Below are 11,318 nucleotides of genomic sequence, written 5' to 3'. Positions count from 1 at the left end.
TCTATTACCTGGAGCTTGTGACTCTGAGGACACCAGATTTGTTTCTTTCTGCTTTATTTACCTTAATATCGGACCTACACAGGGATTTGGAAGGAGCTCTGAGAAGAGCAGAAATAATTAATGGAATCAGCTCACTGAGTTATGAAGAAAGATTGCAGGAACTGAGAATGCATTGTTTAGTTAAGCATCAGTTGTCTAAAGATACGGTAATAGTCTCCAAGTACTTGAAAGGTGAAAATAATATGCTGTCCTTCATATGCAAATTTAAAACTACTGGCCTATCCGTAAAACTTGTGCTTAAAGTATTTTCTCAGTGGTGAGAATACCTTTAAACAATTTTAAAGTTTTTCATTCAGTCCCTCTTACAACCAGTAGAATTTGTGTAAGGGCCCGGATGAATGATACGCTTATTATTGGGGAAAAAAAGGGCTAAACTGTCTAACTTTAATACGGACTGAATCCTTGATCTTGTATTATTGAAAGTTTTTTTTTTCCTCACACCAGCTACTTCTCTGACACCAGGAGAGGGTGTCCTAACAATTCAATTCAATTCTGACCTTATTTACCTGGAGTTAGCATCAGAGCCCGCAGGTTAAAAGGGCTCAATCCCATCAGATACCAATCGCAAGTCCCAAGCCATGCAAACTTCTGATGGGACAGGCTATAAATCTGGAGGTTTCCACAGCCCCCTCCTGATTTAATATTGGCTAGAATGGTTCACAGAACTCAGGAAAACACTTTACTTACATTTGATGATTTTTCTTGTAAAGGTTACAACTGAGGAACAGCCAAGATGGAAGCAAGGGTTGGTGGCATGGATCTTCCCTGCACCCTCTGGGCATGCTACACTGCCAGCCCCCCATGTGTTCATCAGCCTAGGAGCTCCCCAAACCCTGTTGTTCAGGGCTTGGTATAGAGATTTAATTGGCCGTTGGTGATTAACTCAAATCTCCAGTCCCTCTTTCCTCCTCAAGGGTTGGGAATTGAAGCCAAAATTTCCAAGCTTTTAATCAAAGTGTCTTTCTGGTGAGGAGCCCCATCCTAAATGGGCTATCTAGGGGCCTACTCACCAAGAGCTGCTTCCTTAGAATAAAAGACTCTATCACTCTTACCAAGAAGGAAATTTCAAGGTTTTTAGGAACTCTGTTTTTAGGAGCCAGGAATGAAGACAAAGACCAAATATCTTTCTACACCAGCACAACTCTATACACCCTCACTGAATTAGCTTACCACCAGCAAAGTGAAATCGTGGACCACCAATTCATGCACTTACCATCCCCCCACCAACACACACATACACACCTGTACAGTATAGTGTTATCGTTCCTGATCAAGAATTCCCAATTGCCCATTTCTTACCCTCTGCTTTGTCTTGACCAAACTTTATTCAGGTTTCTCTTTTCCCCACAGTCCCCTGAACTATGGCTTGTCTCCAGCCCAGGACGAGAACTGAGGTGCAGAGTATGTCCTTTTCAGCAGCTGATCCCCAAGTCAGGTGATTCTGCAGACACATTTCCTGTTAGATGGCATCTGTTCATGCTCTTTTATTCATCCCCCCTTGCTTGTCCATCTTACCCTTAAAAGTTTTGGCTAAGTTCTGCTTACCTCTATAAAAGAAAAGCCTTTTCAGTCTGATTTTCATGCACTTGCAGATTTCTAATCTTCAAACATTACTCACTATTGTATTAGTCTTTTTAAATAAAATCTCTCTTTATCTAAGTCTGGATGCATTTTTATTTGAGGCAAAATGTTAATAAAGCTACAGTTCTATCAGATGACTATATCAGCATCAAGTCTACTAAGACAGAGTAAAATTAAGAATTAAACAAGTCTATCATAAACTTAGACAATACAAAATAGATAATCTGGATAATTTTGTGAGTTTATGAAAGTGCTTTCTTTTTTTTTATGGTACTTTTCATAAATAGAGTTCTGAAGAGAGAAAGATAAAAACACATCATTCAAAAATTAACATTTGGCTACCTACCAAGGAAAATTGCCTTAAAATTACATGTGCTCCTGGAGCAAGCCCCATTTTTTTTTTTTTCAGTAGAAGGCTATCTGGAATCAATACATCCCATGCTTCAACATCTATGTAAGAGAGCTGCAGACTAAAGAGGACCAGTGATTCTCCTCTTTAAAATTATAGTTCTAGGCTACTGTTTCCTGCTCTCCGCTGCCTCCGCGGGCTCTCCTGAACCCTCACAACCCCGCCAGCATGTCTCAGGCTGAGTTTGACAAAGCGGCTGAGGATGTTAAGCACCTCAAGACCAAGCCAGCAGGTGAAGAGATGTTGTTCATCTACAACCGCACCTGTGGGTGACGTAAACACAGAACAGCCTGGGCTGTTGGATCTCAAAGGCAAGGCCAAGTGATTCCAAGGGAGATGCCATGAAAGCTTATGTCAACAAAGTAGAAAAACTAGAGAAAAAATATGGACTATAACGGACTGGATTTGGCTGCCGGCAGTGCATTTCATCTAACTGATCAAAGACCTTGTTTTTCTAATACCGTGGATGACATGATTTAGTGCAAATAGCCTGTTAACCTAGGTCCTGAAGACGGTACAGGACATGGCTCCAACAGAGTAGGGGCTGCCATGGTTACTGACCTGCGCTGAGTAGTTTTTGTCCGTAGATCAATTAAAAGTGCATTTTTACTTTAAATAATTAATTAGTTAATTAATTAATTCTAGGTGTTACCTCAGTGAGACATCAAATTAGAAAAGAATATTACTTATTTCATAAAAGATGAGTTTTTTTGCCACTGAAGATTCGTGTGATAAAACAATATGGTGAGTGAGAATGTTGACTTTTACATGCATTTTAGCTGTATAGATGGATTTAGCTACTTCATGTGAGTTAATAGTCCTCTGCTTACTAAATTGATGTTAGTATTAATGTTAGTAAATTGGTTACTTGGAAATTAAATATGTCAACTTTAATAATATAATATTTATATTTAATATCTATTTTATAATGTAACATAAATGTGTATTTTTCTGATAATGCTTATTTAATGGCAACAAGAAATTTTAGACATGTCTTGAAAATGCAAAGTCAATGAAAAAAATACTTTTTCTATTGTTTTGTTTTTATTAGTCTTTTCTTTAAAACCATTTGTCCAAGCAAAAATGTTCTATTAGGAAATCTAAATTGTCACTTTCTGACTTAGTAAAGTCATTACATATTACTTCTATCAAACCAATAATTTCATGATAATAGAAAAACCAGAATCCTCATTGCAAATGGACAGATAATTAAAAAAAAATATTATGCTCATTCATGTGTCTTTGATTCCCTTGCATAGCTAAATAGGAAGCATGAACAAAGAATAGACGAAAAAAATGTTATAAAGTTTATAAGTGATCAGTTAGTAAACTTTAAGTATAAAACAAATACACCAAAATCCACTTAAATGCATGAATATTTCTCAAACGACATGGCTAGTAATTTTCTCACTCTTCCAAAATGGACTGTGTGTCATGTGGGACTCTTCCAGATCATTTGTATTCATGACCTCAACACTGGTAATAATTCACATATTATTGCTAAATCAAATATTTTATTTTGAAATTATGGCCAGAAACAAATTTAATATTTATCTTATGGTTTATTTTTCAAATCATACCAGACATGAAATAAGTAAAAAAAAAAAATGATAGCTTTTTAAATGAAAATTATATCAAAGTGAAACTGTTCAGACTCACTAGTGATTCTGTGAGTTGTTTATAAAAATCATACACTGTGATTTGACCTTCATTTCTAACTTAGTTTAATAATGGGAGCAGCTTTTCTGCATGTAAAGTGATGCTACCGTAAACATCTGTGTTTTTATTAATTGTAAAATATGTAAAGGTGAGTGAAGAAACTTGCTTATTTCATGAGCACTTTTAAAGTAAACTGAATGATGCTTATTTTGGTCAGTTAATTAACTAAGAGGTACAGAGAGTTACATACAGCAATCAGTTACCCCAAATTAGTTCAAGGAGTTTTACAAAAGGAAAGGGTACCATCGACCTCTCACTTCGGAGGGAAAACTTGACCTTTAGTGGGGTCTCTGAGTAGTTCAGCACACTGTATAATAAAAGATGGAGACAGTCTTTTCATTTAAGCTAAGTTCTAGACACAACCGTAGTCTCTTATATTGCCATAATGTTGCGATTAGCAATGAACTGGGTTTAACTAGGAATTGTTTTCAAAGTATAAGTTAGATTCTTGGAACTCAGAAATAGCTTACAAACAAGAATATCAGCAACACCTGGAAAATAACTAAAATGCAGAATTTTGTATTAAAACTTACTGAAAATGTTCCTCCCAAGAACTATGAAATTGGAATCTGCATTTTAACAGGATCCTCAGGTCATTTGTATACACACTGAAATTTAAGGTTATGTGACCTTAATAAGAGAAGCTTTAAAAGTAATCCTTTTATCAAATATGGAAATGAAAAGGATGTGCTTTAAAGCCCTTCCCTAGCCTGAGACTGTATGGGCTATTCTGAGAGGATAAAAGAAACAAACCTTAAATATGCATCTAATCTGCCTGTCCCTTATCCTATCCTTTTTCTTACTTGAGGGAAAAATTATTTAACTCATTTGTTTCTCTTTATTGATACCTTGTCTAAGGAAATCAAATTAAAAAATGCTAAAGGTGTTTTTTTCTGTCTTTTCCAAAGTGTAGATCAAATCTTAGGGCTGGGCAACAAAAAACATTTATATAACAGACAGGTTAGCCAGATAGACTTTGCCTTCAATGTCAAAAAACATCAATCAAAAAATTTCTCCAATGTGCAGTGAATTTCAAAATTCAGTGAACTTTTGTTAGCAGTGGCTTGCAGTGAGCTCTCTCCTTCCTTGTCCTGCTTCTTCATTCCCAGTGTTATTACCCTGCTTCAAACCATAATCTTTTATCACCTGAATTTCCTCAATAATTCCTGTCTAGTTTCTGAATTTTCACATTTGTTTCCTCCAATCCATTTTTATTTTATTTATTTTATTTTATTTTTTTATTGTAGCCATTGTATAATATCTGAAGTAAATCACTGATTATTACCACTTGGCTTCAAATTCTTTCAATGTTTTCATTTTTAGGAAAAAGCTCAAACTTTGATATTCCTAGTAATCATATCCTTGTCCTACTTTTGCCTTCTTTCTGCAACCATCTCCTGTACTCCATATTGAAGAGATACTGAATTCCTGTCATTTCCCCAAGTATACCTTCTCCTCTTTGGTTTTAGATAGTTAATGCTCTCCTTTCCTTAATGTATGTGTAGCATATAGTTTCATTTTTTCTCATCCTAACTCCCACCTCATCTGGAAGCCAGCCCATCCTAATGGACGACGCCCACAGCACTCTGCCCTTCTCTACCTTTGTACATTATTTTTTTATATTAAATCATACAATTGATAACAGTTTTTTGAAAGCATTATTTTAACTTTTTTAAAAATTTTTTTAAAAAGATTTTATTTATTTATTTGACAGAGATAGAGACAGCCAGTGAGAGGGGGAACACAAGCAGGGGGAGTGGGAGAGGAAGAAGCAGGCTCATAGCGGAGGAGCCTGCTGTGGGGCTCGATCCCATAACGCCGGGATCACGCCCTGAGCCGAAGGCAGATGCTTAACAGCTGTGCCACCCAGGTGCCCCGCATTATTTTAACTTCTTATGGCAGATCACCTCTTAGAAATAAAACCGGCCTTTTTGTTAAAAAATGGTTTGATTTAGATGATTATAAGACAAGAAAAGTAGAAATCAGATAAAATACTTTGATATGAAATGAATGAGTTGAAAAAGAAATGAGTAGGAATTTGGAGTCAGGATTAAATACCAAAAGAGCAGGAAATGTAAAAATGAAAATAGTGTTAAGAATGATTGTCTGGAGCTACACTTTATGAGGAAATTTGATTTAGGAAAAAGATTTGATTTGTAGAATGACCAAATAACTTACTTAGAACAATTCTTGATAAAGAACAAAGTTTTGCTAACTAATTATAATAATAAGATTTTTAATACGCATTTGTAAGTTGTATAGTGCAAAAGACTTTTGTTATTTGCAAACTACTAACGTATGCTGCATCCACTGAAGACAGCTGTATTTTATGACCGGATTAGCAAGAGGCTAAGGGGAAACAGTTGTAAAAGGGAGATGCATGACTCACCAGAAGGAACTTGGAAGCAAAAATGGGAACAAGCATTTAAGGAAGAGGTAATTCATATAGTACTTGGAAAAAGTTATTGAGTTTTTCATAGGACATATCTTAGGAAACACAAATACATGTCATTAAATCTTGTAAAACCATGTAACCTCAGCTGATATGTGATTTAATAGTAGCCATATTCCCCAATAAGTTTCTTTTCAGTTGTAATTTCAGTAGATATTTGGTACTTCTTTTGGGCTCTGGGACCTATACAGTAAATACTGTGAAATAAATAAATGAGTGGATTCACATTAAAAGTGAATTCAAATTTAAAGGAATGCTTTATCTCCAAACCGTATCATTCCTAAGATTGGCAATACCAAAAACCTCAGCATTTTTACCCATGGAAAATGAAAATGTTTACTGTATTTAGAAAAAAAAGTATCTAAGCTATATAACGGGTTTATCTTTGTTCTTGTATTGCTGATATTATATGTGTCAGTTATGTAAGAGGTAGAAATGAACATTTGAATTTAAGCTCCCACAAGGAAAGGTTTTTGTAGCTCCCTGCACCAAGAAGAATGCTAGGCAAAGTATAGTGATTCCATAAAGTTATTGTGCATGAGTGAAAGACTTCCCAACCCAACAAATTATAGATAACCACTAGGAGGAGTGTGAAAAAATTTTGAGAAAACTCCATAAAACAGTTGGGACTATTTCAGATGGAAGAAAAATAGTAACAATACAGGAAAACAATGGAATGTATTGCTCACTTTCCCTTTCTTTACATACGGACCACAAAACAGCACCCGACTTCAAGGTATTGGAGGAAGCATAAGGCACAGAAGAGATACTTAGAATGTGAATCTGATATTGCCAGGGGTAAAATTTTCAGTTAAAAACCAAATTTCTCCTGAAGTCTAGATTTTTGGAGAAGACCCCTTTGCTTGGGGACACAGAACAGTAAAAAAAAAAAAAAAAAATCTGACAAATACATGTAATGTTAACGAACATTTATAAGGTTGTGATTTTTTGGAATTCTCAATTTCTATGTGTAATAAATAAAATTAACTGGGTTTTTATTTAGTTAATTTTAATTAGTACTGCAAGAGTAAGGAGGAGAGCACCAGCTATCTATATTATGGTAGGGGCGAGTGGGACCAGCTACATAGTTTGTAGGGCCCAGTATAAAATGCAAATGCAGGCCCTTGTTCAAAAGTTATTAGATGTTTCAAGATACCAACAGCAGAGCATTAAACCAAGTATGGGGCCTTTGCACATGCAAGCCTGTGCGACAGGTCCTCGTTGCGAGTGATGCTAATTGTGATGAGACTTGCTAAAATGCCGATCTGCACTTCCATGAGCAAATGTTTTTGACACAGAAGCTATTTACATAAGAACCTAGTTGAATAAGAGCTTAATATTATAATATTTTATATTTGCATTAACTCTGTTTAATACTGAATTCAACAGTATCTTACCTTTTTGAATGGGAAAATTGGGGCACCTGGGTGGCTCAGTCAGTTAAGCATCTCACTCTTGGTTTTGGACCAGGTCATGATCTCAGGGTCGTAAGATTGAGCCCCGTGTCAGGCTGTGGGCTCAGTGCAGAGTCTGCTTGTCCCTCTCTCTCCCCATCTGCACCTCTCTCCGTTTGCTCGCCCACGCTCTCCTTCTTTCTCTCTCTTTCTCTCTCTCTAATAAATAAATTAAAAAAAAAAGAAATAGGAAAATCAGAGACCTATTAGACACTATTAGATGATAGCTTATCTTCTGATTGAGGGTTTCTCAACCAAAACAACGAGGCAAAGATAATTAACATTTATTAACCAATTAGTATGTGCTTGATGTTGCAGTTTTGCTCATCAATCCTAAGGTAAAATCTTCGTTATTTTCGTAGATTCATGTGCAATTAATGAAATAATTAATAAAATTAAGTAACTTGTCAAAGGATCACATTCTCAGTAGGTAACTAATTAAGAATCAACATCCATATTTGTTTTACTATGAGGAAGAAGTTTCTCTGATCATTTGTCTAACAGATAGTGCACTTAGCCATCTCTTCTTTCTCTCGTATCTCCCAAAGGGAGAGACGTTACTAAAATGATTGATTGGAACCCAGGGCACACACTGTTAAAAAACACAAACCCGTAAATTTCTCTTGTTTTTCTTCCTTGTGATATAAAGTTATTGTTGTTGTTTTGTTTTTTTTTAATTTATTTTGTATAATCCCCCCACCTTACTCACTCTCTCAACTTTTTACTAATTCAGACCCTGTGATAATTTCAGTTCACATTGAGGGTCCCCAGTTATGCATTAAACCTAAATCTCATTTTACTGAGCTCTGCATTGGCATACTGAAATCTTGTGAAGTTGTATTTTGACACCTGTTCTGTTAATGTATCTTCTGTCCTCAGCTAGAAGAATGGAATGATTGGCAGGGTAGTGTTTATATACTTTCGAGTCTTCAAAGGGCATAGCATCTGACCTCATCCTTCACTTCCAACATCTTGGAAATATCATAACCATATAACTTCCGAAGTGGGCATGATTTGTACTCAAGTCAGGATCTGAAACTTTCTGGTGATGTCTGGAAAGTCACTTAACCCCTCTATATTTGTTGACACATCTATAAAGCAAGTGATACCAATTTCAGTTTTGTTTTCAGGATGAAATGAGGTAATGAATGGATAATGTCTAACTGCAAAATCCACTCTACTTAACATAAACAACAACAATAATAGCAATTAGGAAAAATTCTATATTGGTCAGGGTTCTCTAGAGAAACAGAAAGAGAGAGAATGGTGGGAGGGAGAGAGATAAGAGATTTATTATAGGAATTAGTTCATGTCGTTACAGAAGCTGAGCAGTCCCACAGTCTTCTGTCTGGAAATTGGAAAATTAGAAAAGCTGGTGCTATTACTCAGTCCCAGCTCTAAGCCTGAGAACCAAGGGAGCCACTGGCATAAGTCCTGGCGTCTGAAGACCTGAGAACCAGGGAAGCTGATATCTGAGGGCAGGAGAAGATGGACATCCCAGCTCCAAAAGAAAGAGAATTCATTTTTCTGTCATTTTTGTTGTGATCTTGCCCTCAATGGCTTGGATAATGCCTGCCGACATTGGGGGTGGGGGAGGGTGAATCTCCTTACTCAGTCTACTGAATCAAATGCTAACCTCTTCCGGAAACACCCTTACAGACACACCATGAAGTATTTTACCAACTATCTGTGCATCCCTTAGCTCGGCCAAATTAACACATAAAATTAATCATCACAAGTTCAAACATGTATTTTTTTGGGGAAAAAGACTCCTTAAAAATATATATCTGAAAAAAATCATTAGAAAAAGTATTTTTTGGAAATACCTTTGAGAATCCTGATAAAAAGCGAGTAAGAGAGGCATGCTGCATTTCAGAGTTTGAACTGCCTGATTAGAGTAGTTAATTACATTATGAAAGCTAGGACTTTTCAACTAGAAATGATTTCTGGAAGAATTTTATCAATTTGACATTCATAAAAGCTATTTTTGATCATATATGACAAAATTTGGCAAATATTCTAGTTTCTCATGTCTCTATAAAAGCTAAAAATGAAATATTAACCATCACTCAATGAGTGTGTTTCTATGGAGACTAACATAAATAATGTATATAAACTGCTTTCTAATAATACATCTCACTTGAAGGCTAGAACTTCAAAGGCTTAAAGAAATAGGATGCTTTGGGGCACCTAGGTGGCTCAGTCAGTTAACCATCCTCTGCCTTTGGCTCAGGTCATGATCCTAGGGTCCTAGGACCTAGCCCCGCATGCGGCTCTCTGCTTGGCAGGGAGCCTACTTCTCCCTCTCCCTCTCCCTCTGCCTGCCGCTCTGCTTACTTGTGCTCTCTCTCTCTGTAAAAATAAATAAATAAAATCTTAAAAAAAAAAAGAAATAGAATGCTTTAAGATTTTAAATGTGTCAAGCAAGCATTAGGAAACACAAGGTCACAATTAGTTCATGGCTAAGTTCCTTCCAAGAGCTTGATATGTCAGTATTCTATCTTGGTGAGTAAAAGGAGATTCATGTGTTTTATAGAAGATATATGTAGGTAGTGTTTGATATGCTGTTCTGAAAATGTAGGACATTGACTTGAATTCTCCTTCAGACAGATGGCTAGTTCATTTTCATAGGGACATAGGACATGGGAGTGCATGTGGTTAGACCACATATATTATTTTTTCCCTCAAAAAAGAGTTTTAGTTTTAGTTAAGTACTCTGACATGTGCAGTTTGAGATCCAAAGTTCAGCCCCATAAAGCTTACAACAGACCATCTGGACCTAAAAATATTTAAGAACAGGTGTTATAAATTGGCCATTATGTCCATACAGGAGCAAGATGGTAGTTGAAAATCTGCTTTCAGGTAGAAGTACATCTTGATGGATATTTCAGAAAAAATTATCTGCAGAATATACTCTTAAGTGTCTAAATGAGTTTGTCAGTTATGTTACATGACTTAAAAACATCTACTTACATTTTGTCAAATGTCAAATTAATTTTTCATTTTGAAATATTTTGTGCTTGGCTGACTTTTTTAAAATAAATACTTAAAGGAGACGTTTTTAAGGTCTCCTTTATAAAATAAAAATATCTCTATCAGGCAAAGGCACATCCGTCTTCTCACTATTGTGATAGGATTATACTAAGAATCCTTTTTAGCAAACAGCTTTATTTTATATACATTCTTCCCCTTCTTCAATTAAAAANTGTGGGGCTCGATCTCACAACGCGGGGATCACGCCCTGAGCTGAAGGCAGACGCTCAACCGCTGTGCCACCCAGGCGCCCCTTGGCTGACTTTTTTAAAATAAATACTTAAAGGAGACGTTTTTAAGGTCTCCTTTATAAAATAAAAATATCTCTATCAGGCAAAGGCACATCCGTCTTCTCACTATTGTGATAGGATTATACTAAGAATCCTTTTTAGCAAACAGCTTTATTTTATATACATTCTTCCCCTTCTTCAATTAAAAAGTGTGTATAATCCTTTCTTTTGGAAATTTCTTTTCATCTTAATATAAGAGGGTCTTTGGTTGGCAGGACTGTTGTATTCCCCCCACAATATCATTGTCTACATTACATGCAAAAAGCCAGTCTACAGTGTATGTAGTTCAGGTCATATCCAGTGAGAAATGAGAAAAAGGA

The 11,318-nt window shown here is 36.0% G+C and overlaps 1 pseudogene; it reads left to right on the top strand.

Moving 5' to 3' along the window:
* Positions 1–2,217: 2,217 nt before the first annotated feature.
* LOC100471283 lies at positions 2,218–2,445 on the top strand (annotated as a pseudogene).
* Positions 2,446–11,318: the final 8,873 nt, after the last annotated feature.

Source organism: Ailuropoda melanoleuca, chromosome 1 (assembly GCF_002007445.2).
Source record: "Ailuropoda melanoleuca isolate Jingjing chromosome 1, ASM200744v2, whole genome shotgun sequence".
NCBI lineage: Eukaryota > Metazoa > Chordata > Mammalia > Carnivora > Ursidae > Ailuropoda > Ailuropoda melanoleuca.
This window is presented reverse-complemented; position numbering and strand designations above follow the sequence as displayed.